At 47.8% G+C, this 20,230-nt stretch overlaps 1 protein-coding gene across 2 annotated transcripts in view; it reads left to right on the forward strand.

The window, feature by feature from the left end:
* Nucleotides 1-20,230, forward strand: part of CCND3 (cyclin D3) — a 48,118-nt gene that overhangs the window by 146 nt on the left and 27,742 nt on the right. The window contains exon 1 of one of the 2 annotated variants that reach the window (XM_030000317.2): nucleotides 740-989. The exons of the other annotated variant lie outside the window; for it this stretch is intronic. The gene's annotated coding sequence lies outside the window, so the exon portion shown is untranslated. Of the gene's footprint in view, nucleotides 1-739; nucleotides 990-20,230 lie in introns of those variants that run through there. 2 annotated transcript variants of the gene reach the window in all.

Here is a 20,230-nt window from a genome sequence, read left to right on the forward strand (position 1 = left end):
GGGGCGCGCGGGGCATTGTGGGATTTGTAGTGTGGGTGGGAGGGAGCGCGCGTGGGCTGCAGCTGCCCGCACCGCTGCCCGCCCACCCCCGCAGCGGTGCGCCCACGGCAGGGTCGCGGGGGGGGGGGTTATCCCCTGGGCGCTCCCCCGCACACCTGCGTGCCCGCAGCCGCCGCCTGTTGGGCCCGCGGGAGACGGGTGCTGGTCTCGTTCGTGGGGTCCGGGCGTAGATTGAAGCCCGTGGGCCCGCGGGGTGGCGTGAGCCAGCGGGGGTGAGGGTGTAAAGTTCAGTCTGCCTTGCTCCGAGGGTCACAAGAACGTCGCTTTCATCTCCCGAGACGGGTTGAAGCTTGTGGTTTTCCACTTCTCTGGGCACCTTGGGGAGAGCTCTCAGCCTGCCTCTGCAGGGTAACTGGGAAAACAAAACCTCGTGTAATGGTGTTGCACTTGCTTTAGAATAGCCCGTGTTCCCATTAGGAAATTATTTGCAAAAAAAAGCTTGAAAAGTGCCAGCGGTGTGCCAGTAACCCTGTAACCATGGGAGCACTTAGGGTTTTCCTGTTGTAAGCAATATGTACTCTTAGCTGAACCTCGGTGTACCAGATTGTGTGCTTAGATCTTCTGATCAAAGCTTTGGTGTCAGTTAAGTGTTTCAGAAAGTCAGAACAGGAAACCCCCACACTACAACTCCCACCCCTTGCTTCCTGTTTAAGTACATGTGTGGGAGAGCAAGAACATTGTAAGAACCAATTACTGCATGTGAAAGGGGAAAAAAAAGTGATGTAAACAACAGCTGCCACGCTGGAAATTAAAGGTCCTGATCTCATTTGGTTTGGATGGCAACACAGCTTCCACACGCTGCTGGCTTTTCAACAACAATGGCAGCAAAATCCATTAACAGATAGGGAAAGCGAGGAGGCAGAGGAAGGTGGAGGCTGGATTGTTCAAAGCAAACATGCCTGCAGAAGCAAATTTCTTGATCATCAAAGGTAGGAGGCAACATAGTTTCAGAGACTGAAAATGTGATAGAGATAGCAATCTTATGGCTTATGTGCTCGGGGACAAGCAAAACTATTGGCAGAGGGCTGGTGGAGTATAATTGTGCTGAAGATATTAAAAGTACTTTGAAATGGCTGCGTGTGAGGGGATCAGTGCTGACTGGGGGATCTTGCTGCAATTTGCCTATGTGAATTCCCAGTGTGTTGGTGTTCTGCCAAACCGTGAGGCAGCCACTTTGCCATCCTTCAGCAGGGACGTCTGTCTCTGCCAGGGCTTTGTAGTGGAGGTGGGACAGGCTCTCAGCCCCCTAGCATGTTAAGAAGAGATGTAGAGCTGTGATCACAGAGATGCTGAGCCCTTGTGGCTTCCAATTGAGGAACTTCTGGAGGTCTGCATGCTAGTGAGTAAGCTGACATTGTAGATGAAGCTAAAAGAGGGGAAATGTGAGTGCTTAACTTTGGTAGGTTGCAATTTGCTGGGTAATTCTTGACAAGTGTCTGACCCCAATTGTTTGGATGGGAAGGGAAGTGAACTCTGGCAGGTCTGGACTGAAAACATGCATGCAGTGGTGCTTCAGAGACAGGCTTGGGCTGAGCCAGAAATGTCTGTAGGAACACCGGGGGAGTTTCAGACTGGTTGGTACTGTGCATGGTACCATGAGAAGCACTGTGCCCTTGGTCTCAGCTTGCCATCAAGTTAATTCAACCAATTTATAAGTTGCTCTTGTAGCAAATCCAGGGGATGAATAAATGGGGAAGCAAGTGTGGACAGGTGCTTTTGCTGATGAACATTGTGTGCATCAGAGTACTGAGTAAGGCAGCATTTTCTCCTCCTAATATAATATGACAGCCATCACACTCATCAGGGGAAAAAAGAAAAGTAAATTGTGATTAGTGGTGTGGAGCTAGATCCTGAAATGTTTTAGGCAGAAGAGAGATTGGGTGGGGGTCCAGAGTGAGGGAGTAGCATGCATGTGTTTGACATGTGCAGGTCAGGACTTCAGTCTGCTCTTATCTCTGCTACTAACTTGCCTAAGTCTCTCCTTCACTCCCCCATCTATGCAGTGAGGAGGATGAGGATATTATTTAGCTATCTTACTGAGATTGTGAGGGGTGCAATATAAATACAGCACATGATAATTGATCCACAACTCCTAGTTGTTTTATTGCACGAGGACAGTCTTTTCTTGATCTCTTGTCTCCAGTACTTTGTAATGTCACTTTTCAGCCTGTTATTCACAGCACTTGCCTAGAATGAAACAAACCTGGCTTTCAGTCCCTGCCTTCAGTAGAGTTTATGCACTTAACTGCTTCATGTAAACACAGACACAATCCTGAAGAATACAGTCTGAGACCCAGCACCTTCTCCTACTCTGGAGAATTAACTGCTGATTTGTAGAACCACTCAGCTTCCCGCTGCCCCAGTTGAGTCACAGATTTTCTTCTGTGCAATGATTGTTTCTGTCCACATGGATGGAGGGCATTCAGTGTCTTCCTGAGCTGACCTGGGGCATCTTTCCAGGAGCTGGAAAGTGGAGAGGCTGAGCAGTTACTGAGAACATGGGCACAGTCTCTCTTCCTTCAGCTTTTGTAGGAAAGGAGCCTTGCAGAGGCAAGATTTTCAGAGCCCCCCACATCTGTCAGCAATTCCCAGCTAGTTATCTTAAGACTCTGAATTGCCCAGCTCCTACCTAAGCAATGCTGAGGGAGCCTTGCCTAACCTAGCCTGTATTCCCATCAGGGACCAGATGCCCCACAGGACAATTCAGGCTGGAAGGGACTTCATGAGGTCTCTAGTCCAGTCTCCTGCTAGAAGTAGGCTCAGCCATGAGGTCAGACAAGGCTACCAAGTGTAAACCTTCCCGTGCCTGCTTGCTTCATGCATCCCCACAGCAGTTAAGAGCAAAGGGACACTGGTCAGCGTAGCTAGGCTCTGCACTAGAGCTCTCAGCTCAGGCAGGCTGCAAGGAGTTTCCTCCAGCTGCAAGCTCCTTCTGCAGCTGAGGAATCTGCCTGCCAGGACAGAGACAAGGCCAGTGCAGTGCTTTCCTTCACACAATGTCGCGCAAGCACGTGCACCCAGGTAGGGTCTGCTGCTCTTGTGTGTGTGCTGCCTCCTTCCCCGGGGTGTATGCTCGTCCAGATGAGCAGCCACAACTCTGCAGTGCTTCCCTGGCACCCACTGTCTCCTGCTGTGAGCTCCCTCTATAGAGATGGGTTGCTGCAAATAAGGCTGCTGAAATTCCAGCTTATTATTAATGTGTGGGAGCTATTGTGTAAATGAGAGTACTTCACAGCCCTGTGCTGCCTGTTTTTTACTCTTGTGAATATTCTTTTTTCCTCCTTCCCAAAACTTCATAGACAAATTTGAACAGTTTTGTTTTCTGAAGTCTCTAGCTCTTTTCACTCCAGGGGCTTTCGTTTGGGAAGGGGGTGATGGGGAAGTCCTGCAGTGAGGGATGCTAGGGGAGGCTGGGTGCTATGGTTAGTGGGGCAATGCACTGTATTATTCTGGGCTCTAGTCCTGGCTCTGCAGATAGCCTGCTGAGTAACCATAGGCAAGTCTCTGCTCCTCTGCATTTCATTTTCCCATCTGTAAGCACTGGCATTCATTGTGACATGCTTTCGGAGCTTACAAAAAGCAGCATCTGACATTAAAATATTCTTGTTGGTGATGCAGTACCCTTGGAAAGCTCTTCCCAGAGCAGTGCAGTCCATGTTGGACTCATCACAGGCAGAGTATCCAGAGCCTGGCAGAAATCCACTAGTCCAGAGATTTGCAGACAGTCATGAAATTATGGATACAACATCCCTTTTTTATGGTGTGGGTACATAATTCTTCCCTTATGCATAGCTCCCTTCTGATGGGATGGGAATAAAAAACTTCCATAAAGGTCCAGTTAGTCAGTGATTTAAGAGTTTCTTGCATGTCTCTCAAGTACTGGCTGCTCTGAAGTAGCTGCTAGTAGCCACTAGAGGAGACTAGTTAGCCGAGACAACAGGGGACTACCAAAAAAGGAGCACTTTAGTGCCATGGTAAAAGATGTTGCCAGGGATCCAATCTGAAAGGGGCAGAATTTGGACGCAGAACCCTACTGGCGGTTTGTGTCCATAGGTGGAGGGCAGCATCTTTATTTCAGGCCCATGTGAAGTGAGAAATGACACTGCCAGTGGAAGGATTTGCCAATTTAATGTGCCAGTTTCCTCTGGAGCACTGTGAAATTGGTCATCTGGCAGCAAAATGAAAAAATGCAGGGTAGTGATAGTCTGTGTGCCTTCCTGGGCATGTTGTGTTTTCCCAAAGATTGGAACATTTCCTCTTGTTTCCCATTTTTAGCAACAACAAAAAACATTTTCACATTGGTGTCAAACTGAGAAAGGAAAAAAGTTCATGTTTTTACTCTGAATCGCATGCAGATTATTTAAAAGAAGAGGTAGGAGTTAGGAGTCCCAGGTGCATTGACACTAAACAGTTGTGTGACCCCAGACAAGAAGAATGTTAACCTTGTTGAGATACAGCTGAATAGTTACTCTGATATGTACAAACCCAGAGGGGAAGCTGTAAAGCTTGTTGAAATTCATATTTGAAAAGAATAATGGGAACTGATGACTCTGGACTCTTTGGGTAGGGAAAGCCCAAGGCTTTGTAATTTTTTGAGCCTGGGAGGTACTCAGCATAGCAGAAGAGCCCACAGGAGGCTGGCTGTATGACCTTGATGTTTTAAAATCACAACTTTGAGAGAGGTGGTTAGTCAGATGGAAATTTACTGAGCTCCATGCAGGGGTGAAATTTTGCAGCATGTGTTAGACAGGAAGCCAGGCCAAGTGATCTAATGTCCCTTTGCGCTCTTAAATTTCATTGTGCCTCTGGCTTGCCAGAGTGATGTGCCTTGGACAGGCCCAGAGCAAAGGATGGAGCTGCTGCAGGTTGGTCTCCTTGCAGCACCGGGTCCCAAAAGGAGGCAGGTGCCACCTGCGTGGCTGGGGTCTGTCCCAAGCCACCCCAGCACCGTTGCCAGCAGAGGGCATGTTGTGACCAATGTGTTCTTATTTCTGAGCCACTTAATTCAGAAACCAAAATAGCCAACAGTGAATTAATTTAGATTCTTACACCCCTTAGCTGTGAGAATGCCACCAAAATCCTCCCTGCACCCATTTGTTGCTGAAAATCTCCGATGAGCCCCCCAGATTCCTTGACTGACCAGATCTGAGGGGTTTGCAGTTTGACTGTAACAAATGCTTGCTATGCAGAGGAAGCTGCTGCTGGGCAAGGAGGGAATAAATTGCACGTGTGAGAATGTTTTGGGTTTTTTCCTCTCATAACATTGGCTTAAGCCTTGCAGAAATGAAAACTCAAATGCAGAGAGCTTATAGCCATGTTGCTGCTATTGTTTTTTATTATTTTATTTACTATTTTGAGAAAGATTATTTTTTTGTTAGTGTTATTATCCTCCCCTCTAAAACAGCAGTGGTGTTATTGTTGGCTATATACATGTGTGTTAATTAAGTTGTCTTGAAGTAAAACCCTTGCAGATTTCTTGCTAGCTTTGTTATTTGGTAGGGGCGGCTGATCCTTGGCAGAAAGGACTGCCCTGCCTGGGCTCATAGCGAGGTGTGGGGATGCAGATGAGCTCTCTGGATAGTGCTGAGGAGTCACATCTGGAATTTACATTCACCTTTCAAACAGATGTAGCATGCACAGGGGGTGGAGAAGAGTTTCCAGAATGCAAAATGCATCTCGGTGTGCAAGTTAGGCGCACTAGCCGTGGAGTTTTTCAGAGTAAAGCTTGAAGCTGTTTAGTCAAACCTATAAATAACCACAAGGGGAGAAGGTGTCTGGTGGTAGAGGGCTCTTAGATCAAAGAGAGTCATAACAAGATCCAGGTGCTGGAAGTGCAGGTCAGCACAGTTAAAACAGGAAATAAGATGCATCTCTTCATAGGGAAATGTAATTGGGCTCCTCAAGGGTGCAGTACATTCCCAAACATGTCAAGGCTCCAAATCAAGACTGACTGTCTTTCTAGAAGATAATGCTGTAGTTCATCTGCAGGCTGCTGAGCTAGACAGAGAAATGAGGTGTTTATAGCCAGCTCCTAAGCAGGCAGTCAGAGCTAGTGTCCCTTCTCAGGTTATACTATATGGTAGTGTCTGTGCTGGAATTAGACCCCCAAAGGGTCCCTGGCTCTCCTTCCCTGCCACTCAGGCAGGCTCCCCCCACCCAGGGTCTCCTTTTGCAAGTTTTGCTCCTTAAGGATGAGCCTGCAACAGCAAGGAGGTCCCAGGAGTTCCATTTGGCCAAACTGGAATGTTAGAGCATCTTTACTGCTTAAAGCGGGCTTGAGGTGATTGATATTTGCTAGGCCTTTTATTTCAACACTATTCAGCTGATGTAAAAACTGTTCCTTCCCATTCCACCAGCTCATAGCTATGTTTCTGAGTCAGCACCATGTCTAATCCACCAAGCATGTAAACCCACACCTCCAGGCTGTCCAGAGTCTCTGCTGCCGAGAACTATTGCAGATCTCTGGTCAGCTCGTCCTGCCTCATCAGTGACTCAGTGGATGTTCTTCTCCATTCTGTCCCTCTGTCTGAAGCTTTAGGTTCCAAAGGTGATGAGGAGATGGGTTAAGTCTGCTTTTGTGCAACTGGTGAGATGTGAACTTTATTTTCTGAGGAACGGCAGATGTTAGTTTGCTAAGAGAACAGGCAGAGGAACGCTGCCAGGTTTAGGGGATGGTCTCCAGTGCAGATTCTTACAGGCAATGCAAATGGTCCTCACCTTCCCTCCTGCACTGGAGAGGATAACAAGTTCTCTGTCCAATCTTATCTGCAAGCTGTCATTCTGATTTCTCATCCTTGCTTTGGGCAAACTGTTAGCAGCTGCTTCGGACATGCCAGATGCTGGATGTAATAGTCACTGATGCAGTCCCTTGGTATCAGGGATGCTGTAAATCAAAATATCCCCAGTGGTATCAGGGAGAGCCAATGGCATGTTCAGCAGAGAGCCAGTACTTGTCTGGCCCAGCCTCTCTCCTGCCTTGTCAAGGGATGATGATGATCTGGCTGCTAGGGACCCTTAAAACCAGCTAGAGGTACTCTGGGAGAAGAGACACACTGCCTCTGCCTTGTCCCTAGCATGGATTGATCAGTCAGAGCCATATGTCTGACCCTAAACTTTCTCAAATCTTGAATCCTCTTCTCACTCATCCTTGACCAAGAAGTGGCAAATGCAATGCGTAATTGCAGCAAAACCAGAACTATCCCTGTTTGCAGACCCCTGTATCCACATTTGGCATATTTCGCCTTGGGCCATGAGCCCATTCCCCACCTAGAGTATCTGCATGACTTTTAAATGTCATCTTCAGAGGATCAGCCCTTCAGGCTGTCAGAGGAAGTACTGCACAGCAAGGTGGGCACCGTCTCTCTTGTAAAGCAGGTGTCAGCATTAAAGCTAGGCTAGGACAATGTCTGTCTCCTGCGTGTTTTTTGCACACTTCCCTCTGTGGGTAACAGCTTGCCAGATGAAGCCATCTCTGCTCTGAGCCAGAGCTGCATCGTATGTGCCTTTGATATTTTGCAAAGAGTAAGGTGTTGCTGCTGGCCCCACAGGGTGACAGCCTTACCCTGGAGCATGAGCACAGGCAGCTCTCAACTCAGAAGAGGCCACTTACCACATTTGGGTTTTTTACTGCTGTCTTTGACAAATACCGCTATCGTTTCAGGAAACCACATGGTGGGTGTTGTCTTTTCAGGGTAGGGGTGGGGGAAGGAATCCTGCTCCTCCATGCACAGGCCCAGGGATGGGGATGGGGTGGTGGGTTACCTCTGCTCTCCAGGACGGGCTGCGGGTAGCTCCTCTATCAGAGCAGGACAAAGCTGCCCATGCTGCTCTGGCAGGGAGCATTCAGGGCCAGCATGAGTAATTCCTGCAGCAGATCATGGGCTGTGCTGTGAGTGGGCTGACCTGGCTCTGCTTCAGAGTAGAAGAACACGAAAGTTTGGAAAATTCTTCTGAGCTGTGGTTCTGTGACATTGCCTATCCCAGCTGGGCTTGGGGTCCTTTGGGGCGCTTCCTATTTCTGAAAGATGGGGAAGCTGTTTGGATGGGTTCTGGAGAGCCCACATGCCTCAGCTTGCTAAAATTCTCCCATGTTGGCCTGAGGGGTTTTACTAGCTTTTGGAGATGCTTCCCACAGGGATGGGTGATGTCGTGCAAACTTTTGTCTTTGTATATAGCAATAAGCTTCCCTTTCTGTGCTTGTTTTTTCCCCCATATTTAAAATGGAGTTGGGAGGGGAAATAGCTGAAGAACCATCAGTGATTTGACTGGAAGAGTTGTGAAGTTAGGCAGCTGCTTACTGTTACAAAAGTGAGTGACAATAATGGTGTTGAGAGAGACTCTTGCCATCTTTACTTGCCCATTAAATCTGTCATTTTAAGAATACTGGTGTTTCTTAGCAAAGCACTTTGAGCAAATGGCTATACCTGTAAATTTGAGCTTGGAGTCTGATGAAATTCACTTTTTTCTTCTCAGTGGGATCCTGGAAATAGAGAAGCAGTAGCAATGGATGAAGTGTAGGAATTTCTGTGAACTTATTGGACCTTCTCAACAGGTTCAAGCTGAGTTTAGAGCTTGGGTTTGGACTGATTCCTCTTTGATCAAATCCAGCTCCCCATCCCCATTTTCAGGTGAAAAGAAAATTGTTGTTATCAGGGCAAGAAGCTGATAAAAGATTCTTCCTAAGAACAAAGCCTGAAGTTTATTCATCTGTGCTCAAAAAAGGATCTTCAGGGAAAAGGGAGGCTTCTTGGGAAGAAATCCTGAAATAGGCTGTTGGGAGAGTGAGGAGAGGGAGGTTTGTTAAGTTACTTGAATAGCATTAGTTTTCTTTCAAGGACTCTTCCCCCCATCTCTGAAGAAGCTGGCTCTTTTATGGCCTTTCTTGATTTCAGAAGGAGCTGCGTTGCTTAGCGTCTCTAAAAATCATACACCCTTCTAAAAGTCCTTCCTTTGCTAGCACAGAGGCATATTCAAACTGGAATGAGATGCTTAAGTATCTTTGTGCAAATGGCTGGAGAGACCTTGTCAGCCATGTCTATGTACCTCCTTCCTCTGCCTGTGGCCATGGAAGAAGCCCATTGCCCAGGCTGGAGGTCCAGCCAGGCCATCTTCACACTAGTTGCTCCATGAGAAGCCTTGGGTGTTGGGGAAAAAAACAACAACTCTACCCTCTTCCACGCGTTCTCCCCTCCTTGAGAGGGAGGAGAGGCTCCAGATCATGTCATGGAATAAGCCTGAGCTGGAAAAACTTCTGTTTTCTCCAGATGGCTCTTCCCACAGGAGCCTGACCCAAAGGCAGTTACCCTATGGAAGTCTTGAATCAGTCAGACCTAATGGGAACCCAAAACTGAATCCTACCAGACATCTGCAGTCCTCTAGACTTGTGGTGCAATGTCACTCCTCAGGCCCTTTGTATTAGCCAGGCAGAGCAGTTTGTTTCTCTGGGGGCTTCCGAAGCAGCACTGAGACACAAGGGGTGAGGCAGAGATAGAGGGTGGCAGCAGCTGTTCAGGATGTGTTGTTGATTCTGTGACATCTCCCACCCTTTTTGGAAATCAAGAGTTTGGAGCAAGACAGAAAGACAGAAGAAACAGCTGCTGATAAAGCTTCACATAGATGACAGTCCTGTCCTCAGTGGGCTGTGACCCACAGCCTGTCTCCAGGGATCTGCACCAGCTGGGAGGCAATGATAGGCTTCGCTGCTTATTCTGTCTGTTCACCTCCCTGCTCTGGGCATGGGGATGGATATCATCTCCCTTCCTTCCTCCTCCCTTCCTCCCTCATGTCTCTGTCTCTTCCTCTCTAAGTCTGAAGTTTTCTCTATAACCTCTGTTAACTTGCCCTGACAGAGTTTCTGGCTTGGCTCTGCTTGCTGACCCTCTGTTGTGCAACTCCCTAGGGACTTGTAGCCTTGGTCCCTTTAAGGGTCCCACCTAGTGATGGTGGGCTGGGAAATCCCAGGCTATTCTCTGTCCTAGGCAATGCAATTTTGAAGAGGCAAAAAAATAGAGTGAAGAAAATGTTTGTGGCTAGAAACTGTTGACACTGGACCATGCTCCCTGGACAAAGTTTTTCTCGGAGCATGACTGTGTGTCACTTGGGTTTGTCTGGGAGGACCTCCATCAAGCCAAGAGGATGCTGGTATCACCCCAAGAAGTGATATTCCCAGGGATGGTGGTAATAGGATGCCTACTGAAGCATAATGGAGAGGGTATTTGCTGGAACCCAGGGTGACATCCTTGTGTGGCAGAGAAGTTGCTTGTGCTGGGAGTGAGGGAGGCTGCTCCAGGGGCAGATGTGGAACAAGTTTTTTGTGGCTGTGAAACTACCTAATTTGGCTGGAGGGAAGGCGATGTCTGAGACTGGGGGCAGCAAGGCTTGTATTGGCCCATGGAGATGGGGAACAGTGGGTCTGTGCTGGAGAAGGCTCCTTGGGCAAGGAGGGCTGAGATCTGCACCAGGCTGTATGGGAGGGCACGTGGAGTCTGGTAAAGCATGCATTTCCTCAGCCTTACCAACAGTAAGGTCTATTTTGGGGCAAATATTTAAGACTGGGTCTCTGAGGGTCTGATAAATTGAGTTCCCACGGCCCAAGCAAAGATCCTGTGGCTTCAGGGTATACAGAGGGCTACAGGCCATGTTTCACGTGCAGACAACTGTCACCACATGTAATTTTGTTTCTTTTCTTTCTTTTATCTTTTTTTCCTATAACAAATGAAGGGGGTCCTCACATCTGGCTGTGGCGGTTAAACAGGCTCGATTTAATCATAGACGGATATAGGACGCAGAGAGAAAGGAGGAGAAAGAGGTGAGAAACACAGAGCACCTGCTTACCCCCAGCCAGCACGCCCCGTTCTGGGTCAGGCTGCGCATGCGGGAGGGCCAGGAAATCCACAGCCGGTACTGGGGGCGCGGGGGGAAGTGAGTTGCCCAGATCCTGCCTCAGTGGAAAGTCAGATGGTTGGGACCTTTTGCAAAGGTCTTCTGCAATCTTCATCTGGATGGAGTGGAAGCATGATAGGGACATTGCAAAGGGGCCGGGGCTGGCGGGGAGGGTTTGTGCAGATTCATTGCGTGGCAGGAGGCTTCCGATGGGGCGTTTGCAGGAGTGTGATGTGTGTGTTGAGAGGTACGACAAATCCGATGCCTCAGCTGCCTCCCAGAAGCCAGGAAATCTCTTCCCCCTGAGAGCAGGTTGCTCCTTTTGTGTTAAAGATTGCCTGCTTAAGCAGCAGGAGTAGCTTGTGTGCAGAGAATAGCCGGCTGAGCTGGTGGTCCTCATGTTCTGGCTGCTGCAGTCTTCTTTGCTTGACCCCCAGTGTCAGGGTGAGCACCATCTTTTTAGGCCATGGCAGCAAAGGAAAGGGGGGGGGAAGCTGAAAACTGCCCTCTTCTAGTGGCATTTTCCATACCTAGTGGGAAGGATGCTAAAATTGTGACTTCCTGAACTAAAGCCCCCAGGCCAAATCTTTTTCATCCAGTCTACAAAGAGCCATGGCAGCGTTGATCCTCTGAGCAAACACGAGGTGTCAGTTCTCTGGGATGTCCTGTGTGTGAAGTGGTTTCTTGAGCATGGATCAGTGGGTTCCCCTGCTGAACTCTGAGGTGCTGAACTGCACCTCTCTAGCCCTAGGCTGGTAGGATACAGATATATAGGTCACTATGTATCTGTTCCCAGCTGCAAAAGTGATTCTCACTCAGTTAGACTGGCAAGCAGAAATGTCCCAGCTGGGTGAAAAAAATGCACAAGGCCCAAAAGAGAGGTGAAATTGGCTTTTCTGTGAGGAGTCCCTCAGAATCAGGATTTTGGGGCTGCAACCCAGAACTGGGAAAGCCCATGCAATCACCGAGGAGCTGGATCTTCCCACCGGGATCCAAGTGCTGTGCTGAGAGGTTGATGGGTTTTGCCATCCAGCCTAGCACTGGGTTTCTTTTCCCCGCTCTGCTCATCTCTTGCAGTAGGTTAGCATGTTAACTGAGACAGCAGTTTTTCCTAACCCCTGCTTTCCTCCCTCCCCTCCACCCCCCAACCTGATTTGAGATGTGATAGGTCCCAGGATAAAAGCAACATTGCAAGAGAATGTAAGCGACAGCTCAGAGGAAAAAAAAAAAAGCCCCCAAAGAGTTGCCCAAGGCATGACCAGGGTATCTGGTGTCAGCCCCAACCGCTTCTCAGCCCCAGGTGCAGCTGGGAAGAGGCCTGCCTTCTGGAAAGGGTTAATGCCAGAACTGCTGCTAGACTTTGGAGCCCTTTGACAGCGGTTTTGAAATCTGATTTTCTTTTTGCAACCAAGTGAGGTTTTTATCAACTTCCTATTTGAGAGCAGAAGTCGGAGCCGGTGCAGGAAGGCTGGTGCAGGAGTGCTGCCTTGCGTCCTTCTGCCCCATGCCCTTGCATTTAGTTGAGGTAACCAGGGCGCTGGCAATGCAAGAACCACAGCTTGGGCAAATGGGAGATTAAGGGTTGGGAACAGCCCCGGAGTTCAATGAGATAAAGGGTCCTGGTTTAGTCTTTGCAACATACCACAGACCAGCCACACTACATGTGCAACCTGCTCCCAGTTGCTCACTGCAGCATCGCTGGTCTCATCTTGTCTGCATGCAGGGTTCATCTGTCCATGGCTAGTGGCCTGTGTCAAACTCCTTGTGCAAAACAGCAAAATAACTGTTTGTGCCTCTGCCTGTAATGCCCAGGTGCTGAGACCTGCACCGGTGCCTGAACTCCAAAATCAGATGAGGCCCAAATCAGCTCTGTTGTGGGCTTGTAGTCCAACACCACCTATATCACCATCATGAGAGGTGAAGAGCAACGTATCCCTGTGCAGATGGCTCCATCCTGCATTTCTATTTGCAGGCACAACAGAGTTGTCTCTGGAAGGCATTTTGCTGGCACAAGGCAGGCAGAGTAGAGTAGGTTCCCTGCTTCATGCAGATGTATGTAAATCCGCTTGCTCTAACCCAGTTGTTTGCACAATTTGTGTTATTCCTTTCCATATGTGGCCGGGACTTTCTCTTGCAAGGGTTTTTTCACTTGAAAACGGTCTGTCCTAAACTCAAGTATTCAGGGACTTGTGCTCTTCAGGCCAGCTCGCGTTTCTATAGGCACATGTTTTATGGAGGAGCTGGGCCCAGGCAAGCACAGATGGACTGCAGGCTTATGGAAAGTACCTTTCAAACCAGCCCTGTTTAGATTTCTAGCCTGAGCTGGAAAATAAATGAACAAATAAAGATGGGAGGTCTGCCCTTTTTTTGTCTGATATATTTAATAGCATTGACAATCAGAGCCCGGGTTAGCCTCTCCATTGGAAATACCCCAGCAAGTCTCAGATTTTGCAGAGATTTCCCCAAATTCTTCATCTGGGGAGATGACACTTCTCATCTTTACCCAGAAACTATCTCAGCATTTTTCTGCTATCTTGCACAGGAGAGAGCCCGCAGTGGCTGTTCAGGCCACCTCTCTAGCCCTAGCCTGGTAGGGTAGAGATATATAAGTCACTTGCCCTGTGTCACATGGCTTGATCAGTGCAGGGAAGGATGCAATCCCAATATTGCTTGCAATGCCCCAAATAACAAATGCTATCAGAGTGAGCATGCAGTTAGCAGAGGGGAGTCTCAGCTCTGCTCAGCATTGCGGTGCTGCTGACACACAAACAGCTAATGGTGTACGAGAACAGTAGTGACAGCACCAAAACTGGCAAAATCTTATGTGCGTATAGCTCTGACAGTGTGTGCAGGGAAACTACTGCTGAGATATGTTGTGTAATGTTCATTCTAGTGACTCTCGTGAAAGGTCTTGTGCCATATTTGTTTTCTGCCTCACTTGCACTCTGATGCAACTGTTAAAGCTCTTTGAAACTGTCAGCTTGCAAAGCTGAAGGGTTAAACAGAGGATGCAGAGTGGGCCCAGATACAGCAGACCTCTTTGGTGGCTGAGGACTGCCAGCATAATGTCTGCTCTCAAAACTCTGGTTCTGCTCTAAAGCAGTGGTTTGCAGGTTTAGCTCAAAGCATGATCCACATGTGCAACCAGACACATCTTCCTTAGGCACTTTGCTGTGCCTGCAAGGGCTTGGCTGAGCCAGATCTGCAGGTGCAAGAAGTGACAAGAGATGGGGAGTGGAAACTGGTCTGTCTTTAGGGCACCATTGTAGTTTTCAGCTGTGCATCCAACCATCAATCTCTGCAGGTGAGCAGAGATCGTTGCTGAGCATCTATTTTCTCCTTCTTAACTTCTACTGTGCAGGAAGTAAATAAACACTTATGCATACTTTTAACATTTGTCAGGTAAAAATAAGTTTGCATATTGTGGGGCTGAATGGGCTGAGAGCTGCTTCATGTTGCACATGGGAGCCCGTTGAAATCAATGGGGTCTCAAGGGTATAACTAATGGCAAACATCAGCCCTGTCTTTAAACCTTTTGTATCTCGCTGTCTCAGCTGCTGGCACACAGGAATGGTACCCTCTGGCCCTGCCATCATTAGTCATAGGCTAACCTTCCTGCTCTTGGGTGTGTGGGGGCTGAGGGCTCTCTTATTTGCATCAGGGAAGGAATCATCCAAGATCTTGCTAATTATAACTGCACAAGATAGGAGTTTGGTCTTTGTCTTGCAGCATTTCCTAACCCCATCTAGTAGGAGAGCCCTGTCAGGTTCAGAAGTACAAATGCACAGTCCCTGGCTTACAGTTTGTTACTAATTAGGATCAACTGTAATCTCAAGCAGTGTATGCCTGAAAAAGAAAGATCTAATGTTTCCATGGACATCAAATTGGTATACAGAGCTGAGTAAATCTACTGACCCAAGTAGGAGTTTCCAGGGCATGTTGTTAGTTTCTGGTGTCTGGTTGATGTGTTCACAGTAATAGCTGACACTTAGATGAATGTATCTCCCCTCTTTCAGATAGATCATAATCTCTGTCCTGAAACAATTCATGCAGACACTTGGCATCACTTCATAACAACCCAGTAGCAGGGGCCAGTGATACAGAGGAGAGCATGGCTGTAAGAGAAGGGAGCTGCCCTGGCAGGAGACTGAGGAGTCGCTACAAAAAAAGTGCAAATATTAATACTGGAGGCTATTGCAAATCACTTACTTGCTGTAACAGCCCCAGGCCCCAGCAGCGTGGCTCTCCAAAGCACTGTACAGACAATAAGGCAGAATGGATTTACTGGGGGAATGTAGAGGGCTAAAGCAAAAGATGGTGTGTCCATTTTAAAGCAAAAAGATTAGGGCAGGGACTTGTTGATTTACCCGGGCTTTTGGGCTTGAACCAGCTCTCTTGAGTCCTATCCCAGCCTTTGGCATCAACCTTTCTCCTGGGAGCCAAAGGGGACTGCATATTTCAGTGTTTCTGTGGGTTGTGGTATAGGAGTTGTATACAGTGGTGGGCTGCTCTGCAGGTAGGATGTTTTCCATCAGTGTTTACACATGCTGATTTCTTCTTCTGCATTGTGCATTAGGTTGGATAACCGAGATTTTTAACCTGATCACAACCTTACTAAGCAAAACCATAGTGCCTGCATTTCCTATTAACCTGCTACCTTTTGTTTTTTCAACAAATTCAGCACAGCAGAAGGCAGAAGCAGCATGTCCGGCTGACTTTGCTGAGGAAATTGTAGCAAGGGCAGAAAGAGGTTGTTGTCTAACAGCTCCCAGCCATACCATACAAGAGATTTTGGATAGGAAGTGAAGAGCAACTTTTCCCATGGGAACTACAGGGGGAGGCAAACTGAACTGAATGGAGGCCTCATAAATCAAAGACATACGCCTTTGACTTTCTGCACTATAGCCTTGGGCAGCTGGTATTTATATGCCCAGTCAAGAATTAAAAAAAAAAAAAAAAAAAGGCAAGCCACAAAATGCACGAATTATAAAAAAATGCTGAGTTCTGTGAACGTCTCTTTCCATCAGCCTCAAAGTACTACAGAAGGGGAAACTGAGGCACAGTGCATGGAGTCCGTTTGCTGAGGGTCATGCAGAACCTCAGCCCTACAGGGATGAACACAAACTAACACAGCTGTTCTTCAACATTAATGCTCCTCACCTCCACTTTTGATGAGAGGGGAAGGGGGTCAGGCAGTATGACTGGCAGGGACATCTATGTTTTGTTCCAATTGTAAGCTAAACATGTATCCCATGTGTTTTCTTTATCCAGAAGCAGCAGCAGCATTTGCACTACCTGCTTGGGAAATCTACATCATCAAAGCACTTTGCAGGTATTAACTAATTCATCATTGTTAAACTGCAGTGATGGGATTTTCCAAAGCTGTCATTATTGGCCTAAGCTGGGAACAAAACTCTCAGCAGCTGTGATGAAAATAAAGTTAAGCACACTTTAAAATACACAGGCCTAGGGAGGTGTGATTCAGTATGTATGATCTTACTTCTCCATCCACCATCATTCAAGTACCTTCTAACTTATCACTGATTAAAAGCAGGAGGTTATTTTCACTCAGTTCAGCAATCAGTTCACAGATGCCTCCTGTACTGTCTCCCTGATAACTGCCCTTCCCCAGCTCAGAGTTTATAATCAGCAATGGATGTTTCTCTGTGCCTTAGCCTAGACACTAGCACAGTGCTCAGTGTCCTGTCCCTTTTACCCATCACCAACCTCAGCTTGGGGTGTGGAGGTAAGTCTGAGGCTTTGTGCTAGCTCTCAGCACCTGCATGAATCTTGCCCTCTTTAAATGCTCCTTTTGTTCATAGACTTTCCTGCCAGCCTGCAGTTTGCAGCAGTTGAAGTGCACTAGTGCAATGCATCTCTACCTCTTACAGGCCACGAGTGGATTCTCTTGTGTCTGTACTTATCTTCCTGTGCAAGCTGATTGTCTGCTTGGACTGCAATTGTGATTGCACAGCTACCTCTGAAAGTGCAATCAGCTCTTTTCCCCCACCTTGCTGCCCTTAGTCTTCTCTGTGTGTAGGGATATGAGCCTGCCAATAGCTTAGGGCAACCTCTCCCTCTTGCCTGGGCATTAAAAGACAGTGCTGGGGGCTTACCGAAGCACTATCAGTCACTGTGCCCATGCAGTTGTTTGTCTTCTTTCTCTTTGTGAGGGCAGCTAGATTCTAAGAAACCCAGGCAGGGAGACAGGAGCACAGAAGGACCTTTTGCTTATCTCTGACCTTTCTGGCATGGACGCATGTCGCAGGGTGGCCTCCAGGGCCCAGATAATGCAAAAGCTGGGATGCATGATTAAGCATTGAGACACCATCCGCAAAGATCTGGTAAAGACCTGTGAGGTGGCAGAGAAGAGAGAAAAAATAAATAAGGGAAGTCTCCTCTGCAAAGTGTGGTGAAAACCTGGGGTGGAGGGACATGTGTGGTGTGGTGGCGCAGTGCCCCAGTCTGGGGAGCAGGAGGGGCTTTGCCAAAGGGTCAAGAAAGTGTTTGTAGTGTTTGCAAGTTTCTTGCTGATGAAGAGTGTAACGAGCTGGATGCTGGAGGAGAGCTGCCCCCGACCAATGCCCCGCTCTGTGCAAAACCCAGCCCTGCTCCACCAGTTGCGGGCAGTGGTGAGTAGCCCACTTCTCTGCTCCGCTGTACCTGTACTGGAGCTGGCTGAAACTCCCCAGTGCAATATTTGGAGGAAAACACTGATCTTTCCGTACATGCTTAGAAGTTATTAGAACAAGAGAAAGTGTGACCCTGCTGCACTGGCTGGGAATCATGGCCAGGAGGAAGCAAGTCTTGGACTTGAGCTTTGCCCTCCCATGTCCCAGGTCATGCCATGCTGTGGCAGAGCTTCCCAGACACTATTGCCATGAGTAGCAAGGCCAGGCACAGCTGGTTTCCAACGAAACTGAAACTCCTGTGCGTGCTATCTGGTGTCTGCGAAGGATTGAATCTATTTCTCAGTGGAAGTGTGATTTGAGTCTCTCTTCTCCTGAGCTGCCTGTTTGTATGAGACTTGTGGGAATGTAACACTGTTGGTACCTTTTACCTGATCAAGTCAGTCTGACTTGGTTGAAATTGGCCAAAGGATTAAGAATTTATGGGAAAGGGAGGACAGACACATGCAGTAGGATTGCATATGGCTTGTTTCTTCAGAAAACAAGGCTAGAAGTGCTGAAAGGTCTTGGGTTCATCCTGATGCAGAACAGGAAGATTTTTGTGGGATGGGAAAAATGTTTCCTGCCCAGCTCCAGTCCGTGCTGCAGCATAGGGAGACCCATTGCGGTAAGCCTGGGCTGCAGCAATGGGGCCTGGACAGACAGAGAGGACCACAGGGTGTGTTTATGTCCAGCAGCCTCAGTAAAAATTCCCCTTTATGGTATCACAGCCAAATTCTGCTTCTTCCACTCCACAAAGGACAGGCAGTACAGCATGACCTTGAGGTAAACAAGAAGAGAGAGAATAACTGGGCAGAATATAACATACGTATATATTTATTTTCAGGTAGAAAAATCAAACACTTTCCCAGCCTCTTTGGAGAACAACATCCTCTAAAATTTCTTGTTTTGCTGAGGCTTCTCTTTCTCTCGAGCTGTTTCCAGCTGCTGCTGTGGCGGGCGGAGGGACGCATCCCCGGTACAGATGCTGGCAGCCCCACCCTGCCAGCAGAAGAGTTGCACTTTCAGTAGCCATGTACCAGGGTGACTTGGGGTCAGCTGGGGTGTAGCCTGTGATAGTTATCTTTGTGGGGCCTTGAGAATATTATTATTATTTTTTCCCCAGATTGTTGTTTCCCCCGCCCCCCCTTCTATGTTTAGGCTCTAGTGACCCAGCTCTGATTTCCTTTTTTAATTAATTGCAGTAGTCTCGGTTTCTGTGTTTCACATAGTAATGAGCATTTCCTTTATTACAGCTATCGCTTATGCAGTATATGTCTCTGCTCCTCAGAATGGCTGCCTGCCCTGGTAACCACTAGGGCTCAGAAGATGTAGGTCTAGTCCGTGCTTCACCAATGTAATTGTTCCTGAGCTGTGGGAGGTTTATTTGCCAGCATAGTTAGAGCAGTAGATGCTCTTATCCAAATATGGTTGTACTTTACATTAACACAGTTTATTTTACATATATACTGGTTTAAATGTAGTTATACTTAAATGGTTTTGCCACCACAACATCCTCTGCATGGTGAAAAAAGCTTTTATCTGGATAGAGCAAATGGAGAAGCCCACCTGATTCTGAGACAAAGTTGACCTAAATCTCTCCCAGGCACAGCTTTCCTGTCTGCACTTGCCCATTCGGTAATGCAGCTTTGCAGCCAGCCAGGTCTTGTCCCTGATCTGGCAGAGTTTAACCCAGTCAGAACAGGGCAGCCAGTGCAAAGACCAGCCTCCATGCAAGGAAGGGAGGAGGACTGGCATCAGGCAGGGGGGAGAGCGGGACAGCCCCTTTGGCAGCAGCCTGGACTTCAGCGGTTTCACCCAGGAAACCAGATCCCAGATTGTCCTCGCTCTCCCTATGCAGTTGGTTTCTCATGCAGCTCCTTTGTCCGCCTTATCTAGTGAGGTTGGCACCTCCTCAGTCTCTCCTTGTGTGCATGGGGCCCAAAAGGCCCAGATCTCAGGGGGGTGGGGGTGCTTTTATACCCATTGTAAGGCAAATAATAGCTGTTGGTTCCCGAGTCCTGGAGCTTGTACCACTTCAAGCAGGCAGGCCACTTCAAAGTACATTCTGGGAGTTGTCACTACAAAAGCTAGCACTCAGCTATTAAAGTCTCTAAATCCTGACTGAAGCTGATTAATTTACACCAAGTTAATTACTAGGTCCCTTTCCAAGGGTCTGATCCAGTCATTCCACTCCACGATGTCATTTTCAGGGAGAACTAAATCCTTTGCTTGCATGTTTATAGAGTTGTTTTGAAGACATAATCTTGTAGCATCTTTCACTTGGGAATTTTCTACCATCTTGAAGGCCTTTAACACCATTAATAAATGAACATCATTAATGATTAATTGCATAAATATGAATGGAGTAGGCTTAGTGCCAGGTAAGTGCAGAGTAAATGCATTTGCTGGAGTTCCACTTGCACACGTGTTCTCTGGAATATCTGGCAGCAGTTCTGCTGAATTTGATGGAGACTTATGTACCTCCTTTATCTCATTTGGCTGGAGGGAAACTGAGGCATGTAGCAGCTAAGTGGTCTGCCCAAGCTACCAAGCAAGGCAGAAAAGAGCTAGGAAATCAATCCCTAAGCCCTGACACTTCCTGGCTCTTTCCAATGTGT

The sequence above is a fragment of the Aquila chrysaetos genome, chromosome 24 (genome assembly GCF_900496995.4).
Source record: "Aquila chrysaetos chrysaetos chromosome 24, bAquChr1.4, whole genome shotgun sequence".
In the NCBI taxonomy this organism is placed as follows: Eukaryota; Metazoa; Chordata; class Aves; order Accipitriformes; family Accipitridae; genus Aquila; species Aquila chrysaetos.